The sequence below is a fragment of the Sparus aurata genome, chromosome 1 (assembly GCF_900880675.1).
Source record: "Sparus aurata chromosome 1, fSpaAur1.1, whole genome shotgun sequence".
NCBI lineage: Eukaryota > Metazoa > Chordata > Actinopteri > Spariformes > Sparidae > Sparus > Sparus aurata.
Window position 1 is genome coordinate 37,451,284 of NC_044187.1, and position 13,913 is coordinate 37,465,196.

Consider the following 13,913-nt stretch of genomic DNA (forward strand, 5'->3'; position numbering starts at 1 on the left):
AGATAGGATATTTTGGCTGCATATTTCTTGAATTATTTTAAGTTTAATACTTGTATTTTTTCTATGTTTTTATTAAAAATATGTCAGACAGATCAATATAACAGCTTTCAAAACTAATTTAAAAATGAACTGAAGGTTTGACTCCAAAACTGTTAAGATTATAACCTTAAATTGATTACATGCTTCGAATAACAGTTTGAGTAGAAGTTGACTGAGTATTGTCAGTCTGTTGTTATTTTGTCAAACCTTTTGTCAAGTCACCCTTACTAAGTTGGAGAAAATACAGAAGAGAACGGTAAGGAAGGATCAGATTGTTTTTTGCCGGCTTGATTTGAGCCAATGTCGGTGTTTTAAGACTTTAACAGTTTCAACAACAGTTTCAACCTTGAAAATATTAAACTTAGTTACTTTTACTTTCCTACCCTGATTATGAGAACCTCTCCACATCTGATGCTAGGTAAAACTGCAGACAATAAATACTTCTGAATAAGTCTTCTTCAGAAAATACAGGAGAATTGATGTTCCTCAATTTTCCTTTGTCTGATGAGACAGCACATAAGCACCCACACACACTCTGAGAAACACACACACACGCGCGCGCACACACACTAACACACACACACACACACACACACACAGCTGACAGGAGCAGTAATCAAGTCCGGTATGTCCAGGATGAATCGTTATTCAGGGCCACACATTGAAAAAAGATGCAGAAATCGCTCCCATAAATCACCATCTCCAAACTCTGAAGATATTTGCCCCTTAAAATGGCACAGGGTGGACATTCAGCTATATATGCTCATTCTTTGCAGCATGCTCATAGTGCAACATGCACTAACAGATTATACGGCTTGACAAAGTTCAAAGCATGCTTAGAACTTGATAACATTACTGTACCTAACTGTAATTTCTAAATGTCTACTTTGTTGTGTCCCAGTTTACACACACAGATGTATTTGCGCGTAGGCATACGGACGTTGTACGGTCGAGCGGATGTAATGCCTAAGGAAAAGGCTTTTTGACGGCAACGTAAAGCACCACAACTTTTCATACATAGCTTACACATACCTTTAGACGACTAAAATACATCTTGCTGCTGGTTCTGTTTACAGCTGTACAATGCTGTGCTTCCTGCCGGCGCTACTCATATCCAGAAATAACACTTAAACACTTTGACAAACTACTGATAAGACTTAGGTTTACTTTTGTACATTATAGGTTACGTTATAGGCTATGTACCATATTGATATTTCATCAAAACATGTCCTGTCATATTCATATTACATGTACATGATCTTACATGTACTGCAATTTCCAAGCTTGGGATCAATACAGTATATCTATGTATGTATCCATCTTAATTTCATGTCTGTGAATGATTATTCTTCGGTGTACTTTGTGGGGGTTGTTTGTTATAATTTGGACAACAGTGTTCAAACTGTGTGGCAATAGTGAGTGAAACATAAATCCCTCTCCAGTTTCAACATGACAGCTCCTATAAACAAAGCAATCATCAATAAAGAAATAGTTTTTTCTCAGTTTGATGTGGGAAAACTTGACAGGTCTACACAGAGCACTGACCTCACCCCATCCTATACAATGACAATGGAGTGAATGATAACAGCGACTGCAAGCCAGGCCCTATCACCCACAGCTTTGGCCAGTCACTGACAGACTGGAAACAAATTCTAGCAGTGAGGGTAATAACCAGAAACCAAAAGAATGGGGGATGTTATAGCTGCTTATTAATGCCCCCAATGTTAGAAAAGGATATTCAACAGACAAATGGTTGGAGTGATCCTGTGTCCCATTGAAAAGGAGAGATTGCGAGTTGGTGATATCAGTTTAATTTAGCTTTCAAACAATTATAAACAAACTAATGGGACTGAACTTCAGGTGAATATAACTGACATTAGCATGTTGTACTTGTGCTGATGATGTGGGCAGTCTGTCTAAATGAAACTCAAAGAGTTTGAGGTGTGAAATTCACTTTAACAGTGTCAAGGCTGCGGGCGCACACACATTCATACATTCAGCAGCCCATTGTTATGACATTCCATTCCCTCACTATCTACCCAATACTCATTTCAAAAAGCTCCTACCACCCTGCTTCTCTGAAAGGAAAAAAGGCGCAAGAGCGCTGTGTCCAATAAGTACAAAATGTTGTCCCTGCCTGTCTGCTCAATTTCCATGGCCTCTAAAGCCAACAACAACTCCACCAACTGTGACCAAGCAATCTTGTTAGTTTCCCCCACAACTTCTTTCTCTTTTGTGCCTAACAAGGAAACTGATCGTCCTTCCCTAAAACCGGTTTTCCCTCAAATAGCACACTGAAGGCAGGATTACTACTTTTACAGAAACTGTATATGTTCTAAACCTACACTAGGTTTCCATCACATCTTAAAGGACAAATGTAGCTCCGGGGAAGAAAATTCAAACTGAGTATTTCATAAGTCACAATATAAATGAGGTAATGATACAAACTCAGAAATATCATCTTTTCCAAAAGTGAATAAAACAAGCTGTCCTGAGGAAAATAACGTCCCATTGCTTTTGCTGTTTTGAAGCTAGAAAGGTAGCAGGGTCTACCACATCTAAACAAAGTAGAACAGTATAAATTATGTTGTCCTTTAAGGTCAGTCACGAAAACAGAAAAACAAATCAGCCAAAGAAGATCTTTCTTTTCTCATTAACATTCTTCACCAATACTACAGAGTCCTTATTGAACTCTTTGAGCTTTAAAAATGTCTTTTTAAAGCTAGGGTTGATAAGTTTTTTTATATTTGTAGAAAATCTCTTAGTGTCCTAAATATATATATATAATATATCTCCCACTATCTCTACAGACAGATAGTCAAATTTGGTCCACATACAATATATAGCCCGTTATCACTACATATTCATCAATTACAGCAGCCTAAGTCAGTGTGATTGGGCTGGTTTGATGGGTCATTTACTCGACTTTCCATCTGAAGACCAGAATTAATGACAAAGCGTCCGAAGTGATTTTCTTTTAAGTGAGGTTTTTTAACATTCATAAAGTCATATGTGAACTGTTCGACAGCAAGCTTTATTAGTGGAACTGGAGGTTGCATATAGCGTGACTTGTTGTAACACGATGTAAGGATAGATACATGGTGAGTGAGTGGAGAGTTTAAATAACTATTATTTTACCCGGTAAGAGCATATCGTGATTTCTTTTAGCCACTCATGCTTTATTTGACAGCTTCAGTTTCATGCTGTTATACTGCTCCCTGAAACAAGCTAAAAATCAGCTAAGAGTGTAATGCTAATGATGAATAGAGTGGAATTTCTGAATGTATGCTGATTGTTGTGAGCCACTTTATTTGGATCCTTTAATTTACACATTTATATTTCATATTTATATTTCGGAGCACAGCTCATGAATCACTTCATGTACAGATTTTCTCTGAAATCAAGTGGTTTCATTTCCAGTTTAATGGCAGTTTAAGTCTTGTTTTTCTGATTCTGAAATCCTTTTTGTGTAGCAGATGAACCGCCGCACACAGACAAAGAACCTCCCTGCTGAAACCAACAGCATTGTTTTAGCATAACTCATTATCGACCACTAAAATGCCCTCCAGTCCTGCACACAACAACACATTAGGCAGCACTAAAGAGTCTTATGTTTTTTGTATTTTTTTTTTTTTTATTCCTATTTATGAAAAGAGAAGTTTAATTTGGTGTATGTATTATGCATGGTGTTATGGATTCATGTTGACTGCCTGCTTGTATGACTCCAGTTTTCCTTTGGGCTGCTGCAAGTTGTGTTGCACATTTTCTCAAGCTGCGAGCCACAAAAGAGCATTTTTCTGTCCTAAACCTCTCTCGTATGACTTGAACAAACATAAATGCACCCAGACTAAAACATGAAAGTCTGTGTGCCTGCTCTGGCTATGTTATTAATGAACACAGCCCAGACTGCATTTACAATTGTCACTGTGAAATGAATAGTGCTTGGTTTGGTTTTTATTATGTTTCTGTATGTGCACGTAACATTTTAATTAAATGATTTTAAATGCATTGCTATTCACTGACGTGTCAATTTTATCCCTGAAATGCTTTCCGAATCTTAAAAATAAGGCAAAGCTGGCTAGTACAGACGCTTCTCCAATGAGAAATCAATTTTTTTTTTTTTTTTTATCTTCTACCCAGAAACGAAAGAACGGAGCATGGACTCCCCCTTCCTTTGAATTTCCTTTTTTAAATATGTTAAATTTGTAATGATAGATCACCAAGGCAGTTTTATTTTTGGCTTTTTTTACCTTTAAATGTGCAACTTAAAGTTTGCATGGTGGATCACAAATAGGATGTGAATGATTACCTGCTGTAGGTGATTTCTAGTCCACTCTATCCATGAGCTAGCTTTATATAAGATCACATGCTGAATGCAGTGTGTACTATAGTATGCTATCGCTATGATTCATGCACACTAAATTCAAAATTGCAATTCCTGTCTCTTGCCCCTTATCCACCCTTCTACCATCTCCCAAATCATTAGGAATCCTCCTGGTGGTCATATCAAATTCCCTGGCAGAATGGCCTTTAATTGTTGAAATACACCATCTTTACCAAGGTGCTGGATGCAGAAACTGACACAGCCAACAGAAGCTGCTGTTCACCATCTTTTTAGACTTGAAACTTTGTTGCTCATTGTTTCACTGCTTTTAATAACAGTATTACTGTATAAATGGCAAATGTGGTCTGACTGTTGGTCAGTCCACCACTTTGGTCCAGACTTTTGAACAGACCAGACAGTCATTGTTCTTTTACAATGGATAATGATGTCTTTACTGTCCCCTGACCATTTGTTCCATGACTACCACAGGCGTGATAACTAATGGATGGATTACAGACGTTCATTTTTCTCTCAGAATGAAGTCTGATAACTTTGGTCACAGCCACACAATTAGTGCAAGATTTAATCTAAGTTTTAGTTTATGTCAGCTCATTAATGCCATTTTTATCAGCTTCAGCTGTACATTGTGTTTGGTAAAGTTTAGAAAATATTCATTTGTTTCAACTTTATTCCTGTGGCACACAACAACATGAGTTGACAGAAATGCTTACAAAAACAGTCTAAACTAGGCCAAAAGAGCAGACAATAAAGTAGTGCATATGTCCAAGCCGACAAAGACATAATCAATGAGTTATGTATAAACCCATAAAACAGCCAGTAGGATACGTATGATCAAAAGCAGATATGGTGGAGCACATTGTTCCACAGACTGCAGGCTGCAACTGAGAAAGCACGTTCACCCATGACTACAGAATGATTAAACTTTTTTGTTGTTATGTTTAGATAATGGCAGCATTTGGTTAAGGTTAAGATTATGGTCTGTTTTACAAGAGAGAAAGTCAGCTAAGACAGAAAAATAAGATTTAAAGTTGTAGTCTGTAACAATTTTTTTGTTATATTTGCTAAAATTGTGATGATCTGACAGTAGAATACGATACAGGTTAGTTGTGTAAAAATCCAATGTCTGTGGCTCCACCCAGTGGCTGTAATTTGATTTGCAAGAATTCACCGCTCCCAAATCAACACAACCAATCAGAGCCAAGGGGAGTGTCTGAGAAGTGTCAATCACTCTCATGCATATGCTGCTGGCAGCCCCCCTCCCAAGCGCAGTGACTGTTCTTACCTCGTCAGATAAGTTCAAGCCCAAACTCAAATTGCGAAGAATGGCGGCAAGACAACAGAGCAGTAAAATGCCACACCATTGCCCACATCAAAGAGAAGAAATAATTCAACTGACGAAGAAAAGCAGTGTAAAAACAAAGAATTGGACCGAGCCAAAGAGAAAACAAGGACAAATATCGGGAGGTGCAGGGAGCTGCAGGAGCTGTAGGACTCAAGAGTGAAGAAGAGTTAGCTGCTTTTCTGCTGGACAAGTAAGGACCCCTGCTTGATATATGTTTCATTCTATGTTTTAACCACAAGGCTATGGTGGCGGCAGTTACAGTAATACTGGCAATAGTGCATATTGTTGTATGATGTTGCAGTCGAGCTACATAGCTTTTGCTAAATCTAGCTTGTTAGCTTGTATGCTAACTCCGGTGTTCAGCTTTGTCTTTATGGCTACTGGTCAACAAAAGTGTCTTTCAGGTGACCGGGCAGTTATAATAACGTTAGTTTGTGTTCAGGACGCTCTGAAGTGGTTGAATTGGTTCAGAGAAATAACGTTACTCATACTTCAGAAAGACAGCATGGCAAAAATGTTGCACCAGGTAATGATTAGCTGGTAACTCCAACTAACCACAATGTGAGGAATATTGTTTGTTACTCAGGTTACCACAGTTACTCGGCATGAGGCACTCGTCATTGTAATTAAGTTGTGTTGATCAGAAATAGAACAATCAGGGTTTATGTTTTTGTTATTTTGAATGCCACTGCCCTACCGAGCAGCAGAGAGGAAGAAGGAGGGACCTGGGAGCTGTATTATTCAAATATTCCACTTGTTTTCTCGTAAATCCAGACGCTTTAAATGTAATCAGAAGATTTTTCCAACCTCAACAAAGTGCTTTTGTTGCTTAAAATTTACCAGCAACTGGTTTGGTTGTGAACCCTGGAACGTGGTTGAACAGTCCTGCACTTTGACATAAAATGACATTAAAGGTCCCATATTATACTGTTTTTCATCAATTTCACACTGCTGTCAGAGGTCCAACAACACGGTGTTTGAAATGTATTGCCCCAAACCCATCCGTGGTCCTGAATTCCAGCTGTGTAAAAGTCGCTCAAGTGAGCTCTACTGAGAGCAGACTGTTTCTGTGCCTGCACTTTTAAATGCTAATGAGCTTCGTCTGTCAACGCCTGCCTTGCCTGCTACTTGCCCCTCTCAGGGAGAGGATGCCACTTGTACTAGCGGTAGCATGCGCTAATGTTTCATGGTGGATGTAACGCTATGGCTTGCCGTGATGCTGTCATTCAACCATACCAGTTTGACCCAGAATTGGACCCAGAAGGAGAGGCTCCTGAAGAAGCACAAACTCTGCAGCTGCAGCAGGACATTTCAGAATGGTTAGTGTGTCTGAATAATGTTAGTTTGCTCTATGTGTTGTTACAGTTACTACCATGTAGCTAATGGCTAACAGCTACTGAAAGCTGTGTTTGTCTCCAACACAGTCTCCCAACTCTGGGACACTGTTCGCATCGTCTCTGTCTCCAGTCTGCACGTTTCCAGACTTTTTACTGTGACAACTAGGGTTGGGCGGTATGACGATATTATACCGTGTGACGGTATAAAAGTGTCCACCGGTAGAGATTTTGCAATACCTTTTATACCGGAGAAAGAGCAGATGTCTGCGGCATCTCTCTGAGTCACTGTAGTTACACCGCCTCAACACAAGGGGCACTGCAGGCACTGCAGCAGACTGCCTGGCATGGTTGCATGAGCACGACGAAGAAGAAACAGCTTTACCGGAGTGATAACAATCATGGCGGAGGCGGAGAGTGAACGTCACGAGGAAACGGAGGCAGCCTGACCCACCCATGACGAAGAGGAGGAGGAACTCGTTCTGAAAAAGGGCGCTACGTCTGTTGTGTGGAACTTTTTTGGATTTAGAAAATCTGACAACGAACAAAAAGTGATACTCTGCAAAGAGTGTCACGCGACTGTTGCTGCTGGAGGTGGAAACACCAGTAACCTCTTCCACCACTTAAAACATGCGAAGCAGTATTATGAAAGCCAAAAGATGCGTGGCGCACCCGCTGCATCAAAAACAAAAAAGTTGCAGCAGCTCCTCTCGGCCAAAAGAGCTTGGCAGAGTCTTTCGCCAAAGGCACCCCGTATGACAAAAATTCACGTCGATGGAGGAAGATAACGGAGGCCATCACGACGCACATATGCAAAGACATGGTCCCGATTTATACCGTTGAAAAGCCGGGGTTCAGAGAATTACTCAGCACCCTCGACCCGAGGTATGTAATGCCCAGCCGCAAGCACTTTACAGAGGTGGAGTTGCCACGACAATATGGAGAGTGCCGTAGCAAAATTGAAAAGGAGCTTCAAAGTGTTCTTCATTTTGCTACAACAACAGACCGCGATATATACCGTTACCGTGATATGAAACTACTCATACCGTGATATAAGATTTTGCTCATACCGCCCAACCCTAGTTACCATGGTTACTGAAACTTTATAATGTTGATCAACAAGACGTTTTTGGTTAGTTTGACTGTGCAAAATCATGAATGTAGCCTGATTGTAGAGCTCAATGCTGAAATATTGTATTATAACATAGAACATGTAAAGCCTCAGAGCTTCTTTGATTATTAACAGCATGTTAGTGATGACAGAAAGGTGATAACTCACCATCAGACTGACAAGAATGCAAAAGTTGCTGTTTGCATGATGTATTTTAAACGATAAGTGGCTCACTTTAACAATATTATTAATAATAATAAATAATTAATGATAATGATGATGAGAAGAAGTAGAAAAATAGCGTACTGAAAAGTTCTGTCGATGGCTGATTATTTGAAAGAGTAAAACTTGAGAGAAGCTTGGCAAAAAAAAGGCACAGTTTGATTTCACTGATTGAAAATTACATTGAAAAGACAAAAAACAGAATAGAACAGCTGTTCAGATCATCCTCCTGTAAAACAACGTAGGTCAAATATTTAAACTTGATGTCTGCATTAGAGAACATGGTGTGGGGTGAGGCTGTAAGTCTTATCTTTTTTGCACGTGTCAAGTAACGTGCCCTGTAACATGTTTCACAAATTACAAATTGGGAATATGACTTGGCTACATCTCGAAAAAACTTTTCAGTCAAAAGATTGTTTGCCTTAATCCATGCGTTTGTTGCAGCAAGAAAGGCAGAGGATGATCAGGCAAGGAGGAGGAAAGGTGAGAATTGTAATAAGCTAAGAGAATGAGAAAAATAGTGAACTAGCCTACAGATGCAACAGATAGCCAATAGAGATGCTAACCTGTAACCTACTGTAAATGTAGCCTAGGTGAACAAAATGAAAGGACATGCAATGAATCAGAATATTTTAAGGCCATGTTCAGTCACAGTATGAATTATCCATCAATAATATTATTTGGATGTTTGGATAGATAAGTAATAATGTGACTAAACATGACATTAAAATATTAGGTCATGACTCAGTAGTATACTTAGACTTTTCATTTTAAAAATTCAACAGAGGATGAGACAGGAGAGAGAGATGAAGAGGTTGAAGGGACAGAGACAGGAGGAGAGGAGAGAGAAAGAGCAGGAGGAGGAACCAGTGAGATGCATGTGGAGTCAGGTCCGTTATCAGCCCATGACCAGCTACATACAAAGGCCAGAGTCACTGCTCTGATGAAGAAAAAGGTAATACTTCTTGTAAGCTATGGTATTACTGTACTTATTGTTACCTATCTTTCTCTCTCACACACTCAATCACCATAGCATTTACCAAACACTTAATTAACTTAACTACAGTTACAGATCATTTTAGTTGTAGTTTTTTTGTGTGTGTGTGTGTGTGTGTGTGTGTGGCGGGTTGGGGGGGGGGGGGTCGATTCACAGATGATTCGCAGAGGATTTCCCTTATTTTCAAATCCCAATGTTGACAGGTATGCCTATGACCACGCAGAGGAGGTCGGCCTATGAAAATGACTCCTTTCGTTACGTAATCAAAGGAGCTGAATCTGAACAGCCTGTAGGAGCGCCGTTTTACCAGTGGGTGGGCTGCAGAGACCATGCAGGATTTGTTTGCTATCCCCATTCTGGGAGTTGGCAGGCTCAGGGAGGACCAGTTTATGTATGTAGAGACCAGAGAAAATGTGTTTTTCATAATATGGGACCTTAAAAACAATGTAGTAATTCCAATGTGTAATTTATAGGAGACAGGGTTGGAATGTTTCTTCCTTTTTTCTGCCAGTACAATCTGTTTCGTCACATATCCTCTATCCTTTTGACAACTGTCATAAATCAATCATCCATGTTCAAAACTATTTATACATTTAAATACTGACTGTTTCGACATAAACAGAAACAATATTTTTTTGTGACATGACCTGAAGTCAACAGCTCTCCATTCATGTCAAGTTACTGCCCCAGTCACTGCTCTGTGGCCCTGCACATTGAACTGTAAGTTAGAGCTGATTAATCATGCACACATGCACGCAGATCCCTTAAGTGGCTGTCTGCACAAAGGTTGGTGCTGGAAACAAAGAGGAAACATTAGAAGGGTGATAATTACTACACAGAGCAAGATGAAAAGAGGGGCAGAGCAGATGTGGAAGAGGGCAGCTGAGGAGAGAGACAGGAGGGATGTGGAAATGAAAGAGAGCGGTGTCAATAGAAAAGAGGGAAGCATGAGTCTGGGCTTGTTAGAGTTGTTCTGTGTGTTGAACAGACTGCCAGTGGTTTTGGATCATCAGCTCAGAGAACAGTGAAGGAAATGAGTCCCGGCCATCAGCCAAATGGTGCTACTGTGCTTGGCTGTTTGCCACCACAGCAGTGAGTCACAAATTGCCTTGAAATAATTTCTCTCTAAATCCAATTTGTCACCTCAAGTCAAATTTGGCATCCGAGCTGATTTATTAGACCGCTATTAACAGTAGTATGGTTGCTGCTCACAAACACTACTTGCGCAATTAATCATGTCATGTGATCATTCATTTATGCTTTCACTATTAATCAAAGTTGATCAGAGTGCTTGTTACAGTGCAACAAATCAAGTTATTCATGCTCAGGTAAGATATCTGACTGATCACAGTTGTTTGTTAGTTTTATTGTTTAATTACACATGATCAAATGGGGTACACACACACAGGTGAAGACTTGAAGAGCCCAGGGCTCGAAGTCAAAACCTTTGTGTCCTCAGGTGATGGATATAAGATGGAGGAGGAGCATCAAACTGAAAAAAATGATGTTAAGGTAACCATGTTGTAGTAATATCAATTTTAGGCTGTGGAGTTTAATTTCTCAGCTCCTGTACCATGGACGGTGGCCTGCCAAAGTGTCAAGAGACTATAGAATGAAGTCAGCTAAATCATTTCAAGTTATGAAAGGAAAAAATTCCCTGTGGGCACTTTTATTCTACTAGATCTCATCAATCTGTGAGCTTTCAGACCCTTATTTTCTGATAGGAGTGAGGAGATTTAACTTGTTGTGAAATGACCACCATGGCCCACTTTCTCTGAGCCAGCTTTGTCTAATTCTACTTCTCATAATTTCCCAGAATGACTTTCAACTGTCTCCACCGAGGAGGGAGGCTTTAACTTGTTGCATTCAGCTGTGTGGCTGGAGAGAGCAATAATGACAACAACAGCAGTGAGAGTTACTCATGTTGAGATAAAGTCGGTGATGTACCATGTACTCATGGAGGATTTGTCTCTCTTCCTCTGAGATGACTTAACTTTTGCTACTAAGCTGAGGGACATGTGCTTACTGTTGTACACACAGAACACTTTATGCTGTATGTGCTTTTAGTAGCTCTATCTTAGTGTAGCAGGATAAGCATTTTGTCTTGTTTCCCCTCTTGCCCTTTGTTTACATTTGGTTACTATGGTTTCCGCTATGCATTGGGGTGGGCCAGTATAAAAGCGGTAGTCTGCCCACCGGTTCTTCCTCTCATCATTTCCGGGTCGGCGGTTGTGTGCCCGACAGGTATGGCTGCACGCTGCTTCACCTCGCTGCTCGTTTTATTTCGATCATTATGTTTTAGGCATTTGTGTTGTGTTGTAGGGCGATCGTGTGCTGCTGTGTGCTTCCTGTCCGTGTGCGCCGCTGTGATTGTTTGGCGGTGGTGAGTGTCATCTCTCTCTCTCCGTTGTGGTTGATGCTGCTAGGTGGCTAATGCTAGTGTGGTCACAGGTAAATGCTGGCGGCTGCCTGGAGTCCTTTCTCCCTCCCTCCTCTCATGAGTGTGTGAGTGTCTGTGCTACTAAAAAGGTATGTAGCCTATACGTTAATGCATAACCTCATCATTTTAACTTAGCCAATGCTAATGATGGTTTTCCTTAATTAGGTGTTACTGTAGCCACCTCCCTGGGCCGCTGCTGCTTTGAGCGTTGTTTACTACGTTCATCTCGTTCATATTTGCTGCTGCTGCATGCCGTACGGTGTTGTCCTGCGGTCATCGGAAGTGTCGGCTTGTACAGGACAGTTGGTCGGCCGCACGCTGCTGGGCCCGACTATCTGTTTTACTGGGGACTGGTGCCCCTTATGTGAATGAGTGTATCAATGTGTGGATCCTGTTTCATTATTTTTGAGTGTGTGTTTGAGTTCATTTTGGATTCTGTTTATGTAAATCTATTTTGTAAATCTCGTTAATTGAATTTGGTGACTGAGTTTTGTTTTCTTTCTTTTTTTGGTTATATCAGCAGTTAAGTGATATATTGTGATTTTAGGGAAGGGGTCTGTCTGTTATGGTTTTGTGCAACCCCACTAATTTGTTGTTTCCTCCCTTTTCAGTTGCTGTAGGCCGGTGGTGGCGTTGCTGGTGACCTGGTGGTGGCATCCTCCCTTGTCTTGTCTTGCTGTGTCCCTTGGAGTGGGTTTTTCTTCACTGAGAGTGTGTCTGCCACGTGTGCCCGGTGACTTAAGTTTGTTTCTTTATTTTGGTGGATTCCTCCCCTGCACTAGCCTTCGTCCATCCACTTCGGCCTCAGCCCTGATTAGGTTTGTCTTTTGTGTGAATGAGTTAATTGATTTTTAAGAATATATTAAAATAAAATGCATTTTAAAACTTTGAACCACGTCTCTCGCCTTTAAGTAACTACGAACCTGTGTGCCTTGCGTAAGAAAATAATTCTCTGGGTGAAATTCCCAGGGTGGCGTTGTTGAGCTTTTAGTATTTTTCCTTTCTTTTCACCTCCTCCTTGCCACATTAGCCTGAACACAGCAAACATAGATGTTGCAGCAGAAATGCAAAGTGAATCACTTACTAACAAATGTCTACTGGGCTCTATCCATCTAATGTAACTATATTTTTCCATGTACAGAAAATAGAAAACAGAATTTGCTTACATTGGAAAGTAAAATGTGGGAATGATGGAAATGTTTCTGAATTTAAAATCTCCTTAATATTACACTAACATCCGCTGTAACAGGTAGCTAATAACTACTTTGAGATAGAAATCGCGTCTGAACTTCAGCGTTAACAACTGATCATCATTAGAATAATGACAGTTGACTATGAAAGAGGCTTATTACGACCTATGTTCATGTGTTTTGATCGGCTCAACAGCCATACTAATTACTATGGCAGCAGAGAAAGCAGTATGAATGCTGAAAGGCCAATTTGACCGGTAATGTTCCCGAATTTTGGGCAAAATAAACAACTAATGGACAAACTGTATGTACTAAACAGCCACATATACTGTACATTTAGACAGCAAACAGTATGATCAGGTGGTGAAGAACATTTTGTCTATTCCTTTCACCTTTTCATGCCCCAGTAGTGTGGCCCCAGTGGGTCTTTACTGACCAGTAGCGACATGCACGCCGAATCACTGCCTGTCTTCCGCCTTCCCTGGTACAGACCTCCAAGGCCGACTCCCAATCTGTGGTCATCGTTCGGCATACGTTCTATTTTGCCTCAAGCGAATCTGGCATGAAAGTACACTGGTAATCTATCAGAAATAATGTCACTGCTGTGTGTTTTTACATATTTATTCCTCAGTGGTGACCAGACAGGCAGCAGAGAAATCCCTCCCCACAGATGATCCCAGATGTCCATGATCCTTTAACTTCACTGTTGCTGAAGAAGCAACATCCTGCTTATCCAGTACAGTATAGCTGGTACATTTCTGAGGTTATTTTAAAGGTCAGCTTCATGTGTGATTAAAAAAAGAGTAAAGGAGGAGCAGAATTGACCAACGCAAAGAATTGTCATCCCGCGGAAGTCTCTGGGGCAAAAGCCGAGTAGAGTAGCTCCTCGACTT

General features: G+C 40.5%; 1 long non-coding RNA gene across 1 annotated transcript; it reads left to right on the forward strand.

Annotated features, from left to right (window-relative positions):
• The first annotated feature begins 11,595 nt into the window (after positions 1–11,595).
• LOC115588133 (uncharacterized) lies at positions 11,596–12,722 on the forward strand. Its single transcript, XR_003985275.1, has 4 exons — positions 11,596–11,634; positions 11,713–11,773; positions 11,842–11,919; positions 12,442–12,722. It is a non-coding gene; the product is annotated as an uncharacterized LOC115588133 (long non-coding RNA).
• Positions 12,723–13,913: the final 1,191 nt, after the last annotated feature.